The sequence below is a fragment of the Coenobita brevimanus genome, chromosome 63, assembly GCF_032717465.1.
Source record: "Coenobita brevimanus isolate Jiangsu-jjx chromosome 63, ASM3271746v2, whole genome shotgun sequence".
Classification (NCBI taxonomy): domain Eukaryota; kingdom Metazoa; phylum Arthropoda; class Malacostraca; order Decapoda; family Coenobitidae; genus Coenobita; species Coenobita brevimanus.
Window position 1 is genome coordinate 27,787,444 of NC_137016.1, and position 20,509 is coordinate 27,807,952.

The following is a 20,509-nucleotide window of genomic DNA, read 5'->3' on the forward strand; positions in this document are numbered from 1 at the left end:
GACTAACAATAGAGCTTATGGGGAAAAATGAATTATGTCAGCAACCCTAGGAAAAGTCACCCTAAATACCTACCATATACCTATAGATATATTGGTACTATTGTATTTATAATAAATGGTACTGTGCTATGAATGATAACTAACCTTTTAGGATAGTGTTGGTGGGCTTGCTGGGAATGGAAGGTGGTATCCAAGGCTGTAGGTAGTCCTACTGGGTCCCCGGAGGATGGCTGCTGGCGTCACTAGCGGGTAATGGCTGTTGCTCCTCCTCAACCTCCCTCATAAATCCTTTGAAATCACTCTCAGAATCACTATCTTCGTCCACAGCCATGGAAGGTCCTGCTTCTCCCTGTCCTAGCACTCTAATCCTCGGCAAAGGGCATGCTTCTCACACTGTTGCCAGAGCCCCGTCTCGTGAGTGTGGAAAGTGATCGCTGTCGCTGACTCGGTAGAGAATAAGGAGAAGCAACTTTATTTATAAACTGGTACACAGGCCAATGAGAAGGGTTTCAAAATGATTGATATTTATTCTAAAATATTAATATGTATTCAGTGTCAGGCTAAATGTTCAATGCTGTAGTACGATACATTCTCTGTCGAGTCGCCTGGGTTTTGGTCACACTGTTTTGACCATCGTATCCTCGGCAGGAATCCATCCAGATGAATTCCAAATGCCCGTGGTATCGTCGGCAATTTTACCACGTTACCGTTCCGATTTACCATCATATCCTCAGCAAACCTGGTATGAAGTGCCGTGTGATTTGCTTCAGCTGCCAGGATCTTGTCTTGGTATTTTATTATGGTCCTCACGTTGGCTTCATTCATGTCGTAGGCCATGGCAATGTCAACTTTCCTCTCCCCTTTCTTCTTCCTCTCGATGCTTTCTAGCTTGGTGGCCTGAGGGAGGTGCCGATGCTTCTTGGGGTTCTCAGAAGGCTTCCAAGGCATCGTGAGCAGGGTAAAATGCAGTAACAAGGGCAGAAAATGCAACAAGAAAAAAGCACCTTCCAATGCAATTATGCGACTGAGTGGCTCTGTGGCGGGAGAAATGTAAACAAAACATCACGTGACACCAGAAGCGTTTTTAATTGGGCAGCATCACGATCACGTCATGATAGAGGGCGGGGAAGGCTACTTGATCAGAAGTTTTCATTGGCTATCATCATCATGGGAATGTCCAGTATGACCGTGTTGGACTGGGGGTGATCGTGCTAGAGGTGAACTCTGCGGATTTGGCCAACTTCTCGGAGCTCTGTGTGTGTTATGCTAACAAACTCGTGTTGCAATAATTAAATCGTATTAAATAATACTGATTATTTGCTCTCCGTACTGGACGTGAATCGTGCTGGACTAATGCGTGTTGGACGCGAGGGTACTGTATATATATATATAATATGTATATACATGGATTGGGTAATAAAAGAGGTACAAGGTAGGGTAGTAGATGTTGGAGTGGCCCTGGTGAGAGAGGATAGTGTTTGGAAACTCCCTGTACTGTTGTTTGCAGATGATACTGTGTTGTTGAGTGAGGATGAAGGAAAGCTGCAAGGCTTGGTGGATGAGTTTGGGAGAGTGTGTGAGAAATGGAATCTAAAGGTGAATGTAGGGAAGAACAAAGTGATGGTCTTTGAGAGAGGTGAAGTCAGTGAATGTACAGCAAGGTTGGATGGTGAGGAATTGGAAAATGTGAGTATGTTTAAGTACTTCGGTAGTGTGATGAGTAAGGCTGGAGGTTTGGAGGGTGAAGTGCTTGAAAGGGTACAGCAGGGAAAAAAGGTTGTTGGTTCCTGAAAGCAGTGATAAGAAGCAGGGAAGTGAGCATGGAAGTGGAGAAGTTACTGCATGACAGTATTATGATACCAACTCTTACGTATGGAAGTGAAGCTTGGACGTTGCAGAAAGGACACAAGTCAAGAGTGAGAGCAGTGGAAATGAGGAGCCTGTGGAGTCACATGGAGAGACAGGCTGACAAATGAGGATATAAAGGAGCATTTTGGTGTGGATGTGGATGTGAAAGGAAACGTTAGGAGGAATACACTGAGGTGGTTTGGCCATATAGAGAGGATGGAGGGTGAAAGATTGATGAAGAGAGTGTATGTGAGTGAGGTGGAGGGGGGAAGAGGGAGGGGGAGGCCGAGGATGAGATGGAGGGATAGGGTGGAGAGGTATATGAGAGAGGGGAGTGTGAGTTGGGAGCGGGGCAGTGAAATAGCAGGGCTGCCAGGGCGACATGGAGGCAATTTCTTTGTGGCCACCCTGAACAGAATTGAGGCGTCTGGCAAGAGATAGATAGATAGATAGATGTATGTGTATTATATATATACACACACATAAATACATACATACCCACTGCAAATTGACTTTGGACCTACACACAGAATTGCTATGGGAGAGTTGTCTGTCTTTGATTTGTGTTTTCACCTGTACCAAGTGAATTTTTTGGGCAAGAAGTAACTGGCAACTCCTCTGGTGTTGGCGGGAGGTGGTGAAACACTCAGCACATCAGTGCTTGCCCAGAAGCAAGTGTGGGACTATATGTTCCTGTCACTCCGAGCTTGCACCTCCCTCTTTTTTTTGTTGTATGCATTACTGTTTACCCTGTTATTATCCTAAAGTCGAGTTGTCATGCCTGGAAAATACTGCTCAGGGGATGAGGGGGTCCGTATCATTGCATGGAGGCAGGATAATGTCCCTGTCAACACGATTTGTTAACATACTGGACACGCAAAGTTGACTGTTATGAAGATTCTTGCTGCAGCGTGCGGCCTGCCACCTGATGTCGTACCAGAGCACAAGCATGGCTGTGGAAAGAAGAGGACGACTTCCAGAGGTACAGATACACTTCTGAAGAGGGAGGTATTAATCAAGAATCCTCAACTGACAGCTGCAGAATTGAAGAGAATGCATCCCCAGGTGTTACAAGATGTCTCATTTCGAACTATCTAACACCTTGCAGAAGGAGTTGGGTTTGCCAAGCCGCACCGCAACCAAGAAACTGCTTCTCACAGGCCGCATGAAGAAGCAGCGCATTCAGTTTGCCAAGAACTGTGCACACTGGACATTGGATGAGTGGTGAAAAGTTATGTTTTCCAATGAAAGCACATTTCAAGTGTTCCAGGTGTGTTCTGCCCAGGTTTGTCGCCCTGCCTCCCATAGTCGATATGACCCTGCTTACACAGTGCCGACTGTTAAGCACCCACATTCACTAATGGTATGGGGGTGTTTCTCAGGTGAAATGGGAAGGAGAGGCCTCTACTTTCCTCCGAAGAACTTGATGATGAATGGTGGCTGGCACATTCAAGTTCTGAAAGATCACTTGTTAAACTATTTTGCTATTGATGGGTGTGACTTTTTCATGCAAGATTCAGCTCCATGTCATAAGCCAAGAAAGGTGACAAAATGGCTTCAAGATAATCGGATTGAGGTCCTCGACTGGCCTGGCAACAATCTGGATCTAAATCCGATAGAAAACTGCTGGGCAAAGATGAAGAAAATCATGGCAGAGAAGAAGACACCCAATCTGGACAGCCTCAAGACTGAACTGACAAATATTTGGAGCAAAGAAAAATGTCCTCAGAGATACTTTAGAGGTCTAAGTGATTCCATGCCAAAACGCATCCAACTGGTCTTGAAAAACAAAAGAAACATGATTTCACATTAATGAATGGCATTTCATGAACAATCATTGTGATATACTATGATTTCTGTGTTTTTTAATACCTTGTGGGGGGAGGTCCAGAGTCAGTTTGCTGTAGCTGTATATATACTCTATATACAGTGCTTCCTTAACATACATGGAGGTTAGGTAACAGAGACACCCGCATATGGTAAAAATCTGCATATATCTGCTGCCCCCTTTAAAAACACCCCTGGACACCCCTTAACCCTTTGGCTGCAGAGGCTGTGATGACATTGAACTGACTGTGCTCACTGTGGAGAATTAGGAAAAAAATTGTGTTTTCAACTCGTGTTTTAACCCGGTTATCGTTAATCTTGGGAGCTAAAATTTTTGTGAGACAAATGTCAATCTTTCTACTATCGTTTGCATCAAACTGCATGTCCATAGGCACTCCAAGCATGGAGAATGATTTGGGGGAATACAAGGTGTGTTTTGACTCTCTGATGCAGGAAATAGCCCAGGGAAGCAGAAATTTCCACCACTCCTCAAGATTTTTTCCATACATAATAGGGTTACAGCCACGTTACCTCCTCAGAGTAATATCAATAATAATAAAAATAAAACACTTCTAGCCAGTCTCCTATGATTTTGTTATGATATTCCAGTGTTTACTTTAGACTTTAGCGAAACAGTAACGATGTGAGGAAAATCATTACAAACTTTATCAGAATTCATGAATGACTTATATTACCACTTACTTTTATAAAGCTTATTGATATAATGTCATGAGTCATTTCATAGCTTAGTTGCAGTTTGCAGCAGCAAAAAGTTTGCTAGCTAATGCGCTTAGCATCATGACTTCTCTGATTATCACAAAAATATCATTAAATCACTTGTATTTTATCGCAGTAATTCACAATATAATATGAAATAACACTTTTAGCCACTCTCATACAATTTCATTGCAATTTGGGTGCGTATTGCTTCGTGTTATTTACGAGAGGGGGGGCAGCAAACCGGTTTAGACCAGCTCATTGAGTGTATGTGTACACATGTACATGTATGTATGTATACTATTATTTAGTACTAGGGCAATTGTCAGTGTTTAAAAGTTTAACCCCTAAAGTTGAGTCACTCATCCACCAAATGAATTTTTCCCCATAATTTACGTGTATCACATAGTGCGATATCAAACAGTGCTTGCTCGCGCATCCACCATATAGGCACGTTAATTGGGACCAAGGTTTCTTTACAAACAATAGTCTTAAGGGCAAGAAAAGCTATAAAAAACGGTTAAAATATTTACTTTACCTGTTCTCGGCGATGGGAGGAGGGTCACCAGGTTCATCATGCATTTCAACCATTACCAGCTGAATTTTGATTAGCCAGTGACTGAGGCTTTTACACACAAAGCTTTGGTATGACCAACCGATCATGGAGCTTTCCCCTTGTATCATCTGGTATATACAACAAAACCCTTCGCCGCCAAGATTGCAAAGGAGAACATGGTAGAAACGAAACACTTCCAGCCTGTCCTAACTTTTCCCCTGATGAATTAATGACATTAATAAATGAAGTGGTCAAAAGGAAGAGTCTTATATTTGATTCACTGGTAAATGCCATCACTAAAACAGCCATGAACTGTGCCTAGGATAATGTTACATTTGCAGTGAACAGTGTCATCAGAGTTCAACGAGATAAAATGGTTTAGTGATTCCGGCCCTAGTACTGTATCCACCCGCGGATATTTAAAACCATGTACAGTAATCACTCTAATATCCGGACGCCCAATATCCGAACATCCCCACTATCCGGACATAAGAATGTTTCATACTGTACTTTTTTCCATACTATACTTACCTCATTTCACTCTTTAATGTCCTTTATTGGTGTGAATAGGGTGTTAGGAGCTATGCATGTGCAGTAGGAAGGTGTTTTTCTGAGTTAGGCTAGGTTAGGGTCCATAAGTACCAGTCCAGGGGCCAGTCACCAGAATGTTTATTATTGTATGAACCTACTTCTAAACCCTTATTTTATGCTTCTTTTGCATTTATTTCAGTCATTTATGTGCCTTATTGGTGTGATTTGGGTCTTAAATAGGTGCTATGCATGTCCAGAGGGAGTTGTATAGGTGTTTCTCTGAGTTAGGGTCCATAAGTACAAGTCCATAAGCTGGGGCCCAATATCCGGACAGAACCAGTATCCGGACCTACCTATGGCTCTATTACGTTGGATATTGGAGTGATTACTGTATGTTAAAAATGCAAATGTTAAGGGATGACAATATATATATATATATATATATATATATATATATATATATATACTGTATATATATATATATATATATATATATATATATATATATACTGTGTATATATATATATATATATATACTGTGTATATATATATATATATAGATATATATATATACACAGTATATATATTAGTCGATTCTCATTGTACACGAGGACCTATTTTTTTTTTCAAATTTTCGTGTATGGTAATCTTCCCAATAACCGATGTAATTCAGCCAAAGGCACGTCTGGAAATTGGGCTCATCCAGATATTGGGCCCCTGCCTCCTGGACTGGTACTTATGAACCGTAACCCAGCCTAACTCAGAAAAACACCTACATAACCCCTTACCGAACATGCATAGGACCTATTTAAGACCCTATTCACACCAATAAGGGACATAAAACATGAAATAAATGATAAGGAACCAGAGAGTGAGGAAGTAGAAGTCCATCCATCCATCCATCATCCAATCCTACATTGCCCCATGAGGAGCATATTAGCCCGGGGCTAAGAAGTTGGTTCCGACATTTAAGATGAGAGTGACCAGCCTCACTCATCCCTGAGTGGCATTACATGAGCAATCATCCCCAACCACCCCATGGATATAAACCTTCACTGGCTCAATCCGATCGGAGTGCAATAATTACTCACTAAACCATCAGGTGCCAAAATTTGGTTATATGGTTACCACCCAGCATAGTAAGTGGTTTCCTTGTGTACAGGAAACCATTTGGTTTGTCACTCAGTGTAGAGTCACCCACAGGCAGAAGGAAGAGGAAAGAATGAAGGAAAGAAAGACAGAAGAGGGAGTGTAAAGTTACCTGTAGGCAGAAGGACAAGGAAATAATGAAGTAAAGGAAGACAGAAGAGGATGGAAGGAAAGAAGGATGGAGGAATTAGAAGTGAGAATGGAAAATATTTAGCAGTGTACAGGGTACTTAAGCATGTCTATGGCCGCCTCCTCTAAGGCTCTGGCAGTGGTGAAAATGCTCTTGAAGCACGTACAGTAATCCAATGTTGTGCTGCACTTAATTCTTTGCACTGTGAGTTATAATTGTTTAACACTGCACATTCTTTTCTTAATTGTACAACGCTAGTTTCAACCGACAGTTTGCACTCCACAATTAATCCTTTGCACTCTAAATTCTAATTTCTGAACACTGCACAACATTGTAAATATCCATGTGGTCTAGTGGCAAGGTATTACAGTTTATTCACGTTATTCACAAAAACGAGCACGTGCGGCATCCACTGCGATAGGCATCTACTCACGAGGTTAGTTAGGCAGTAACTGGGGAGGGGGGAGGAATAGCAGGGGGCCGGTGTCCGTGGTAAACACAGCCGTTCAGCGCTGCGCACCAATTTCAAATTACGGGTGGGAAAAAAAAAAAAAAAAAATTTCATTTTTTGGCCATTTTGGGGTTCAGAAGGCCCAGGTCCAAAATGTCCGTAAATTGGGGTGTCCGGCAATTGGGCGTCCAGATATTACAGAGTTTACTGTATTTTTTCAATAGTATGTGAATTGACCTCATTGTAAGTGAGACGGGCAGCGAAGAGTGGCCCAGATCCTGGGTTACCCTGAATACTCAACATTGCCACCCCAAGAAGCGAAAAACGGTTGCCTACGCTCTGCCCACCTTGTGACATCAATGATGCGCACTTGTCACATGATGCTCAAATGCGCCACTTGGAGGGTGGTGAGAGAGGCTCAGCAGGGGAAACACACACGCACAGAGGGTACACTCGTTGTTCCAGCAACATTCTCGTCTGCTCTGAGGATATTGTTTTGTGAGCCAGGATGTCTGCCTCGTCCTCAAGAAGGAAGAAGTGGCATGGCATGGGCAAATTTGAGCTGCCATGAAGGTGAAAGTCATTCGGAAGAAAGAGAGTGGGAAGGGTATTACTGCTATTGGGAAGGAACTCGGCTTGGCAGAATCGACAGGGAGAACAATATGGGCGAACAGAGAGGCCATAAAGAAGACTGTCAAGATGTACGGGACGGCAACACTGGACGGGAGAAGCAGGCTAACCAACTGGGCAAAAATTCTCATGGAGCGGTACCTAGCAACATACCTCCTGAGGAAGGAGAAGGAAGGAATTCCACTGAACAGGCGCTACATGAGGGACCATGCCGAGATTCTCTACAAAGCTGCATCTGTGAAGCTGCATGTCACAAAACCCTTTAAATCCTCCATGGGATGGTTATGTCAGTTCTTGAAGAGGAAGGAACTATGTCACATTCGCCTCACCGGCGAGCGTGCATCTGCAGATGAAATGGCAGCTAGGGACTACCCTGCCATCCTGAAGGGGATAATCGACGAGGGTGGCTATAGCAAGCACCAAATTTACAACGTAGATGCAACAGCCGTATACTACAAGGCTATCCCGAAGTCTACTTATATCAGTAAGCAGCAGTGCCAGGCCCGGGGGAGAAAAGTGGACAAGAGCAGGACAACGGTCATGCTCGCCGTGAACTTATCAGGCTTACACAAGATGCGGCCTGTTGTGGTTCATACCACAGCACACCACAGATGTTACAAGAATCTTCACTGCATGGATGATAGCAGGGTGTACTGGTACAGCGATTCTAATGGCTGGATGACGAGCAGCATCATTTCCGAGTGGCTTTTGCAGCACTTCATCCCTGATGCCAAGGCTAAATCCCAGGAACTTGGCATCCCCTTCAAGGTGCTCCTCGTCCTTGACAATGCCCCAAGTCATCCAACCTGGCTAGGAGACCTCAGCAAGGAATGCAAAATTGTTTTTCTTGCCACCCAGAACAACCTGTCTCATCCAACCACTAGACCAGGAGTTAATTGCAACAGTAAAGCAGCTATACCACCAACGCCTCTACAATCATCTCCACAGCAAGACCGACAGTTCTGAGGAATTGCAGGCAATTCTTGACTTCGACACTGCTGGAAGTGATGTCATGGACGCCGAGGATGGTTTGAACTTGCCAGCCGATTCACCCGCTCCACGCACAGCCCCTGAACCACCAGTTTCAACTCCTTATAAGACTGTTATGACTTTTTGACAGTCATTCAGCCTCAAGGATGCCATCACATTCTTGTTGTCCTCTTGGGCAGATATAACCACTGCAACAATTAACCATGCTTGGCGCCTCCTTGTGCCACACCTGTGTGAAATCGCACTGGGAAGCAGCTTTCAGTCCCTGGCTGCTGCCGAGGCAGCCACTCTCACAACTGCACAAGCTGTGCCTGGGTTTCAGGCCGTCACACTGGTGGAGATCAGTGGCTTACATTCGCCAGCAGTGGAGCAGGAACCTCAGGAAGTCATGCAGCGAGTGGATGAGGCCGACGCAGAGCAGGAGATCACAGCAGAAAAGCCAGCAACACAAGCGATGGAGAGCGAAGATTTGTCCTTGATGGAGATCAGCTGGGTACTTTGTGCCCTTGATAAATTCAAGGAAGAATTCTAGGATATCGAACACTCTCAGTTGTGATTGGAGGAGGTGATAGCTTCACTGGACAGAACCTTCCGCTACTACACAGACAAGCACAACCAGGAAGTAAGCAGACAGAAGCAGACCCTCATCACCCATTACCTTCGGCTTGAAGAAAGTGAGGAATCACTCCCTTCAACATCAGAAGGGCCATATCCTGAGGAGGATCAAGAGGATGATGCGATGTCTGAGGGGTCAAGAATAGACTTTGAAGGGTTTATGAATGAAGTGAGTGCATTAGGTAGTGAAAGTGTCGAAAGTGCTGGTGACGAAAGTGGTGAGGAAGGTGATGTGGTGGGTGATGCAGGAGATGCACACTAGGTGCCTCATCCTGTCTTGGATCCCCTTCTTACCTCCATCAAGCCTGTTGTCTTCTTGGGTTAAAGTGAGCAGCCATATTCTTGTTGGTATAGTTAAGCCATATCCTTGTTAACTTAGTAAAGCCACAATCATGTTGGTTTACTTTATCTTAGGTAATATGTCTTGGATAGTTCCCCTGTACAGAACAATACTTAGGCCTGAAAGGAGTCTCAAGGGTTGCCCATGAAGGGGGGTGCTGCCCAGATGTAATTTTTTCTATAAGTTTATGTATTCAAAGTATGCGAATTCCTTGTACGCCGTCCTGGCGCTTACTAGGGGGATGGACTGTATGTGTATATCACCATCATCATCATCATCATCTCGACCTCCTTTCCCACCCAAGGGGAGGGTGAGGAGAAGCAATGTCCAGACAGCTCAAATTTCCCCAATACAGTGGGCCACGCTTCCATTCACTCATCATTCATATACTGTATCTATCTATCTATCTATCTGTTGCCAGACGCCTCAATCTCATTTGGGGTGGCCACAAACAAATCGCCTCCACGTCGCCCTGTCCCCCTCCATTTCACTGCCCTGCTCCCAACTCACAGCCCCCTCTCTCATATACCTCTCCACCCCATCCCTCCATTTCATCCTCGGCCTCCCCCTCCCTCTTCCCCCCTCCACCTCACTCACATACACTCTCTTCATCAGTCTTTCACTCTCCATCCTCTCCACATGGCCAAACCACCTCAGTGTGTTCCTCACAACGCTTCCTATCACATCCACATCCACACCACAACGCTCCTTTATATCCTCATTCGTCAGCCTCTCTCTCCATGCGACTCCACAGGCTCCTCTTAAATAACTCATTTCCACTGCTCTCACTCTTGACTTGTGTCCTTCCAACAATGTCCAAGCTTCACTTCCATACGTTAGAGTTGGTATCACAATACTGTCATGTAGTAACTTTTTCACTTCCATGCCCACTTCCCTGTTTCTTATCACTGCTTTCAAAGAACCAGCAACCTTTCTTCCCTGCTGTACCCTTTCAAGCACTTCACCCTCCAAACCTCCATCCTTACTCATCACACTACCCAAGTACTTATACGTACTCACATTTTCCAATTCCTCACCATCCAACCTCGCTGTACATTCACTGACTTCACCTCTCTCAGAGACAATCACTTTACTCTTCCCTACATTTACCTTTAGATTCCGTTTCATACACATTCTCCCAAACTCATCCACCAAGTCTTGCAGCTCCCCTTCATCTTTACTCAACAACACAGTATCATCTGCCAGCAACAGTACAGGGAGTTTCCAAAGACTATCCTCTCTCACCAAGGCCACTCTAACATCCACTACCCTACCTTGTACCTCTTTTATTACCCCATCCATGTACACTTTGAACAGCCATGGAGACATGACACATCCCTGTTTCAACCCAACATTCAAAGAGAAAAATTCACTTAGTTCACCATCCACACGCACTGCAGCCTTCGCACCATCATACATACTCATCACGGCATTCAACAACTTCCCATCTACTCCATATATTCTTAGTACTTTCCACAATCCTTGTCTATCCACCCTGTCATATGCTTTCTCCAAATCCATGAAAGCCGCATACAACTTCTTTCCCTTCTTTAGAAACTTTTCCACTAAAGATCTAAGAATGAATATCTGAGCTACACAACCTCTTCCCTTCCTAAAGCCTCCCTGTTCTTCTCCAACTAATTCCTCTGTTCTTTCTCTATCTCTGTCAGTAAGTATCCTACCATACACTTTTCCTATTATGCTAAGAAGACAAATGCCTCTGTGATTACCACACACTTCTTTTTCCCCTTTTCCTTTGTACAAGGAAATAATTACACCTGACTTCCAATTCCCCGGGACTCTACCTTCCTCCCAGGCCAATCTTCACATCTTCCACATCCATTCTACTACTATCTCTCCCCCATGCTTCAGCATTTCACCACACACTCCATCAATTCCTGGGGCTTTCCCCAACTTAACTTTCTTCATTCCTTCCACAACTTCTATCCTACTGATTTTTTCCTGACTTCTCACCTCCCTCCTTCTCCCAGCCATTCCCCAGCCACTTATACTCGCATCACTTCCATCCAGTATGTTCAACAATTCCTTAAAGTGTTCTCTCCATCTGCTCACTTTTTCTCCCTTCTCCACTAGTAATCTACCATTTTTATCTTTCACTCCCCTGCTACCCTCACTTCCACCCTGTCTTACTCTCTTCACCTCTTTCCAGAACATTTTCTTACATTCCCTCCACTTTACACTCAAATTCCTTCCAAATTCCTCATCCACTCTCTTCTTACTCTCTCTTACTAATCTTTTCACCTCTCTCTTTCTTTCTACATATAACTCTCTCTTCCGCCTCTCAGCTTCTTCCACGCCCCTATTTCTCATCCATTCATTGTATGCTTTCTCCTTCTGTGCCACAGCCTGTCTCACCTCTTCAGTCCACCACGATGTTCCTTGCACCCCCCTCCGTCTTCTCTTCCTCCTACACACCACATCACATGCTATACGTATTTCTTCTGTAAATATCCTGCACACACGTTCCACGTCCCCAGTCTGCTCCAATTCATATATGCCCAGTCGTTCCTCTACTTCTCTCTTATACTCTGCCAGTTTCTCATCCTCTTGTAACCTTTCGACTCTCCTTGCAACTACTCCTTCCTCTCGTCTTTCCCTTCTTCTATTTCTCCATCTTACTTGGATCCTAATTCTGGCCACCACTAAGTAGTGGTCAGAAAGTCCACTCCCCCAACCTTTATAAGCTCTTACATCCATTACACATCTTCGCATCCTTTCATCCACACACACATAATCAATCATTGCCTTCCTTTCATTCAGTTCACCACCCACCCTTCTCATCACTCGCCATGTATACCTGTGGATCATTTTGTGCCTGAAGAGGGTATTGGCTATCACCAAGCTCCTCCCAGCACCAATGTCCACTAACGCACTGCCATTCTCATCTATCTCAGCAAGCACACCTCACTCACCAACTATTCTATCCACCTTCATATTCCCTACTTTACCATTCATATCACTGATCAAAAACACTCTCTCATTCCTTCCAAACTTTTCCATGCACACTTCCACATTTGTCCAAAACTCTTCTCTCACTCTGCTAGTACGATCTTGCGTTGGCGCTTACACACACACAATCGCCCACATTTATATTCCAACTTTCAACCTTACCCACACAATCTTTGACCCAAGTTTTTTTTTATTTTTTTTTTTTTTTAAATGTGACCGACTCTGGGCATAGGCTTCACAGCCTGCTTTCAAGGCCCAGTAGTCCTCCTACGTACCGTACACCTCTACATGTCACCACTTCGGGGCTAACACCCACCGTCCATACTGAATACATGCTAGGGCTGTTTCATACAGGACTGGTGTATTGGTATTAGCGGGGGTATTTTTACAACATGTCGGCGGGTCTTCTGGTAAATGAGTAAAGTCTGATTTTTCCTGAATTCAAATCCTTAAACTGTTCCCTGCCCCCAGCGGGATTTGAACCTGGGTCCGTTAGGACTGTAGGCCAACTCTCTACCAACTGAGCTACCTGTCTCTTATATATATATATATATATATATATATATATATACACAGAACCTCTCTCATTCGGACTATATGGGGGGAAGGGTTGTCCGAATTAGCAGATTGTCCGGACCATCAGGGTAATCTCCAGTTCATACCAAAAACTATCTACATATGGTATGCTTGTTAATTATTAACATATGTGGCATATGTCAACCCTGCGTAACTGCAAAAGATGAAAGGATACTAAAATAACCAAACTAATCATGTACGATAGTTTTGTATTGCATAATTTACAGGTAAGGCCATGACAAGAAACTAGCCTACATTTTAAATTGTAGTAAGTGACTAAGGCCCGTGTAGGCAAAAAAATAAATTAATTAATTAACTAACATTTGGAATAAAAATAAAACTTATCTAGGCAAAAAATACATTGTCATCTTTGGCATATTGATAACGCCCATCTGGGCAAGAAGCTAATGTTTGATGTACAAGTAAAGCACATTTAAGTATAAAAAATAACCTACAGTAATCACTAAACACTGCAGAATATTCTGACCCATTTTTGTGTAAGCAAACTCCTCCTTTTAACACCTTTACTCATTGCAGAAGCTACACTTGCATTAAGGGGCATGGTAAGGAGGATTAACTTTTGAAGTACAGCATAAAAATATAAATGGTTGGTGAACTAGTTGATGGAACGAATGCTAGCGTGTGTTTAAACAGGCGCCCATTTTGCGACCTAGCGTGATCCGAGATTAAACGAATTACGATTGCTTTCTGCGCCGATACTGAAAATGACTTTAGAATTACTTTCAACATATTTTTGGAGCTTACTATTTTTAAATTTTGTCCGAATTAACAGAAATCCGGATTAAAGGGGTCCGGACCAAAGAGGTTCTACTGTATATATATATACAGTATGCTGTTGGCATCCCTACGTCAAGTGGGGTTGGTGGAGGATTAGTGCCCCTCCCTGTAAAACAATTAACTCTAAGCCCTTGGCCACCCTGTCTGGGATACATGGCGTCTGGCAATGAATGAATGAATGAATATATATATATACAGTATATATATATATATATATATATATATATATATATATACACAGTGGATTCTTGAAGTTCGATGGGTATGGGTACCTAAAAATCACTGTGAAATTCAAATCAGTGAAATTTAAGCTGAACTTCTTATGGGGAAAATTATTTTGGCTCCGGGGCCTTCAAACCTAACTACATAAAATCATGATTTTTTGCCCACACCCCCTGTGATTAAGTAACTGTAGTTCTGCATTGTATTGCTATCGACAAGTTTATATTTGGTGTATTTCTGCCCTTTCCTGTATTGCCATTTCTCCTTTGGCTGCGAAGATTTAGAGGTGCCAGGTTGCTTTTGTCCATTACCACTGCTACCCGAAGAACCACTCTTGCTTGCCATCTTGAAACAGGTAAGTTGCGACAGAAATACGAAGAACATACATACAACTGAATCGCAGTGAGATGAATATCCACACATGGAAGGTACAGGCACTTGGCTGTACTGTAGAGGGCTGGCTGCTGGCAGGACAGTCGCAAAATGGCCGCCAACAACAGAACATCACCTTGCACATGGCTTGTTGTTGATGGTGCCTACTCCCATCTGGGAGCTCTTGTCCTTAAACAACATGATTTTTTTTTTTTTTTTTTTTTTTTCTATATTGCTCATCCCAGCGTTGCTCCTTATATTCATAATTACTGTACTTCTCTTTGTTTCAGTATTCTGCCTATTGCATTTGCTACCACCTGTAATTCATTTTGTTTTAGTATTTCTGTTATTGATTCTTTTCCTTTAGTTTCTCTTGTTATATCTTCAAGTCATTAAAGTATTGATTAGTTAATAATACTGTAAGTATATTTATAGAATGACGGGGAATAGTCCAGGGTGCGAATTGTCTTGATGGGAAATCGTCCATGTTTTGATGGGGAATTATCTGACGGCGAATTGAGTTGATGGTGAATTGTCTCAGAACCTTATCATCCTGTGCTCCTCATATGAATAAATGATGTTGATTTTCATTCTCTTCTTGACACGTCACATACGATATTAGGTTAGGCTCATACTTTTCCTTATAATTTTCCTTCACTTCTAGCATTTTGGTTCACATCAAAAGTATTATCTTTGCTAGTTTTGGTCGGAGTCTGGCCCTGAGAGCATGTTACATACGATATTAGGTTAGGCGCATACTTTTTCTTATAATTTTCCTTCACTTCTAGCATTTTGATTTGCATCAAAAATATTATCTTTGCTTGTTTTGGTTGGAGTTTGGCCCTGAGAGCATCGAAATACGTGACTTTTGCATCGAAAAGTGAGGTAGTCAGATCACTCCAAAATGCATCGAAATTTGATTCATCAAATTCTAAACTATCGAAATTCGAGAATCCACTGTATATATATATTTACTGGGATACCCCGGTTTAACAATGTAATTGGTTAGGTAAAACCTCATCGTTAGGCGGGGTATCGTATATCGGGGTAACTTTAACATGTAAAGCAATGTGGAGCGATTACCAGCCTTGGGTTTCCCCCCAAACCAAGCCCAAAACTCACCCAGATGAGCCCAGAAACAAGTTTAAAGCCAATCTAAATGGTTTAACAGCTGTCGAGGAAGCTAACCTAAGCCTAACACCTGTAAATACCTCTAAAACCAACAAATAAAATCTGAAAATCATCAAATATAAGTCTGGAAAAAATCAAGCGTAGTAAACTGCACCCCAAAATGACAGTGTTCACAATATCCTATGGCTGAAATACATTATCTAAGTCTAAAAACAGTTTATAAATCAACTTGAACATACAATTTTAGACTAAAATATCATCAAAACTGGTAACAAAAATCAAAACCCATCGTTAAAGGGGGGTTCAGCCATCATTGGCAGGGGTATGGTGGTATTTCTACCCCCATCGTTAAGCCGTGGTATTGCATCTGAGGATATCGTGTATCGAGGTATTACTGTATATACAGGCATACCCTGGTTTAACGATGTAATTGGTTAGGTAAAACCCCATCGTTAGCCAGGGTAGTGTATATCGGGGTACTTTTAACACGTATAGTGATGGGGAGCATTTACCAACGTTGGGTTTCCCCCCAAACCAAGTCCAAAACCCACCCAAATGAGCCCCAAAACAAGTTTAAAGTCAATCTAAATGGCCTGACAGCTGTAAAAGAGGGTAACCAAAGTCTAACGCCTGTAAATAATTCACTAGAATGTTTTGTTTGTTTTGTTTCGTTTTTAAAGGCTCTAACATGCTTGCATGCGTCGGCCTTGGTCACCAAATGGCTGCTTTCCATGCTGCACGATCCATTGCAGCTTCCCTGTTCAGTCCCTTAACCCTGAGGTCACAATGACCTCGTCGCATGTCTTTCTCGGTATACGCCTCGTAACCCCACCCCCAATATTAACACTTCTCACCTTCCTCACCCAGTTATCATCCCCCATCCTCTCCACATGCCCAAACCATCTCACTCTACCTCTCCTCATCACAACACCAATACACTCCAGTCCCATCCTACCTCTCAACTCTTCCATCGTAAACCCAGCCCCCCCAGACCTTGCACACAGGGACGCACTACACATCCACCTAATCTTTGTCATTTCTGTATGTCTGAGCCGGCGAATATCCTTCTCCTTTACTGCCCAGGTCTCACTACCAAACAGCTTTACACTCCTAACACATGCTGCATACAAAGACCCCTTAGCATGTAGGGAGAGTCCTCTCAATGTCAGGAGAGGCAAGAACTTCCTGAACTTCTTCCAACCACTTCTCACCCTAGCCACAAAGCTAGCTCCAGCCCCACCTCCAGCACACAGCATGACTCCAAAATAACAAAACTCTTCCACACACTCAAGAGATTCACCAGCAAGTTCAATCCTTTCACGCCTGGCAATCTCCACCTGCTCTCCTCAACACACCGTACACATAAAATCAGCATTATCTCACAGTCTACTTCTGATACCACTACATCTCTTGTGCACCCATTTATCACAAACACCGCACAAGATGGAATTACTTCCCACGCCCTTGTGGCAAACTGCACATGGCCACTCTCCCTCGTTTTTGACAGTACCGCCACCAACCCTAGATATCATCATTTTTGTTTTATCTGCATTTACCCTTAAGCCCTTGTGCCCCAACCATCTCTTCACATCCTAAACCTTTCCTCCGCCTCCCTTTCGTTCTCTGCAATCAACACCAAATCATCAGCATACAACATCTCCCAGGGCAGTCCATTTCTAAAGTCACGTTAGAGGGCTTCAGGTACCATGATAAACAACATGGGACTCAAAACTGACCCTTGATGCACACCAACATTCACGGAAAACTCATCACTCAAATCTCCATTCACTCTTACCTGGGTGCGAGCACCCACATACATAGCCATAACCACCCTAACCAGCCACTCCTCCAAGCCAAGCTTTCTCATTGCCCACTTCACCACCTCTCTAGGGACTCTGTCAAAAGCCTTTTCCAAATCAACAAATACAAAATACAGATCCCTTCTCCTACCAATATATTTTTCCTGAAGCTGTCGAACAATGAATATGGCATCAGTGGTCCCCCTACCTGGCATAAACCCAAACTGCATCTCATCAATATTCACTCTTTCTCTAATCATACCTTTTAAAACTCTCTCCATTACCTTCATTATCTGACCTAAAAGCTTTATACTTCTTTAATTTCCTCTTTCCAGGGCATCACCCTTCCCTTTATACACATTTACAGTTACACTCTTCAGCCAATCATCTGGGACAACACACTTATAAATAATCATATTTATCAGGTCAGTGACTAACCTCACCCCTATATCTCCTGAGGCCTTCAACATTAAGGCAGTCAACCCAGACATACCTGCTGCCTTTCCCACCTTCATCCTGCCTATTGCCTCACTAACAGTAGCAGCATCAATCAAAGGCCAAGGGCCAAACACTGGATCTGCCGGCTCCAAACCTTCCCTGTCCCAGTCAAACTCCTCATTCAACAACCGACTATAATGCTTTCTCCATGCATCTTTAATATCCTCACGGTTCACCATTACCCTTCTTCTATCATTCTTCACTCACTGCTCACCTATAATATCCCATTTATCCCTCTTCATCTGATTTGCCACCTTAAATATCGTATTTTCCTTTCCCCATGATTTAGGTTATGAAGTAAAAGTCTCTGTGACTCAGACTTTGCCCTGTATACCTCTCTTCTAGCCCTACGCTTGGCAGCCAAGTATTCCACCTTGCTACCACCCTTCTTCCATTCCCAGAAAAGCCTTCTTTTCTCCTTAACTGCAGCTTCTACACCCTCATCCCACCACTAAGTTACTTTATGTCTTGGTGGTCCTCTTGTCCAATCGCATGTTACATCAGTAACTCTCAAGCGATTGTTCTTGAGGGCTCTGTAATGTTCATTAACGCCTCTGTCTACAGCTTCCTGTTCAGCCACCACTCTCCTCATCTCGCTATAGAAGGCATCCCGTACTACTTGGTTTTTCAGCTTCCATATTTTCCTCCTAGGTACATAAGCCCTCGTTCTTTAAGCACCATGTCACAGATCAATAGTTTTTGCTGCTGCAAACACTCCTCACTTCCTATAACTTTAACATTCCTCACTGATCTCCTATCAGCCCTCCTAACCAGAAAATAATCTATCTGGCTGCTATTTCCCCCAGACTCATACGTAATTAACCTACTCTCTCTTTTCCTAAAATATGTGTTGCAAACAGTCATGTCCGTTGCCTCCCCAAACTCGTGTATCCTTTCCCCTTCCGCATTCCTTTCACCATACGCACATTCCCCATATACTCCTTCATAAGCTTGAGCAGCTTCACCTACGTGACCATTTAAGTCTCCTCCCAAAACCACTATCTCATCATCCCGCATACCACCTACTACACGTATTAAATCATCCCAAAATCTATCTTTCTCTGCTTCATCCAATCCTGCCTGTGGAGCATATGCCGATATAATTGCAGCTATCTGTCTACCGAATAGAATTTTCACTACCAATATGCTATCGCTTACTCTCATAACATTCATAACATATTCCACCCAGTTCTCCGCAACGATCACACCAACACCCCCATATTCGTCTGTCCCCCCCTGCCAAAACAACTTATAGTAACAGTCGTTCCCAACAACCTTTCTGGCTGATCCACCCCTGTACCGGACTTCCTGCAAACATGCCACATCCACCCACCTCCTACTGAATACCTCAACAACTACCCCTGCTCTTCACCTCAAACTTCCCACATTCCATGAACCCACCCTCATCCCCATGGGTGATTTACTGTCCTCAGGCCTGCTTTGAAACTTATTCTTGTGTTTTGTCATAGTCAGTATTAATAAAAGGAGACAGACATACCACAGGCCCCACTCAATGCACAGTCCCAGGTCCAGGCAGTGGATGTGGGACCCCTAGCCCACCAACTTACCAGTGGCTGTGGTAGTGGCCTCAGGGCACCCTGCCAGGACAGCTGCAGGGACACCCTCCTAGTGCACCTTGGCACTGCAACTATCTCGCCATTATACAGCCACTGATAGGGCAGCCTCCTGGGGCGCTACTCCCAGGTTCGGGCCCCTCTCTATTGGGGAAAAGCGGCAGCCTGGGAACTGCAATGCCCTGTACCCTCTAGCACAGGCTCGTGCCCCATCTTACCTTGGACCCATAATCTATGCTGGCAGAACCCCTGTCACGCCTCCCCCCAGAAGTCCGCGACTACGTAGCGGGGGCAAAGTTTTCTGGCCGCATGCCGTTGCTGGCGCCAACCCCTGTAACGTAGTGGGATACGTTGTGTGAAATGTAAAGTGCATGTGGTGTAGTGCATAAGATAGTTAAAGGAAATGTTTGGGAGAGTATGCTGGTCTACTCTCCATGTTACTGTTGCACTGAAAAGGTCAGCAAAGGGGATGGTTAGATAGCTAGTGAAACAGGAGCTCCAGCTCTCCCTATCACCAGCATTCTCATTCCCCTTGGGAGTACCACCCTGTTCAGCCCGTGCTACAGCCTCCTCTAAAAATCGTCAGATGCAGTCATCCTTTAACATTCGTGGGGGTTAGGTAACAGAGACACCCGCGAATGTTAAAAATCCGCGAATATCTCCTGCCCCCCTTAAAAACACCCCTGGACCCCCCATTTCCCTATGTACATGTTTACAGCCACTTTATTTTATACAAGAACACTAAATAACTACTTTATTTAATACAAGAACACTAAAAGTTGAAA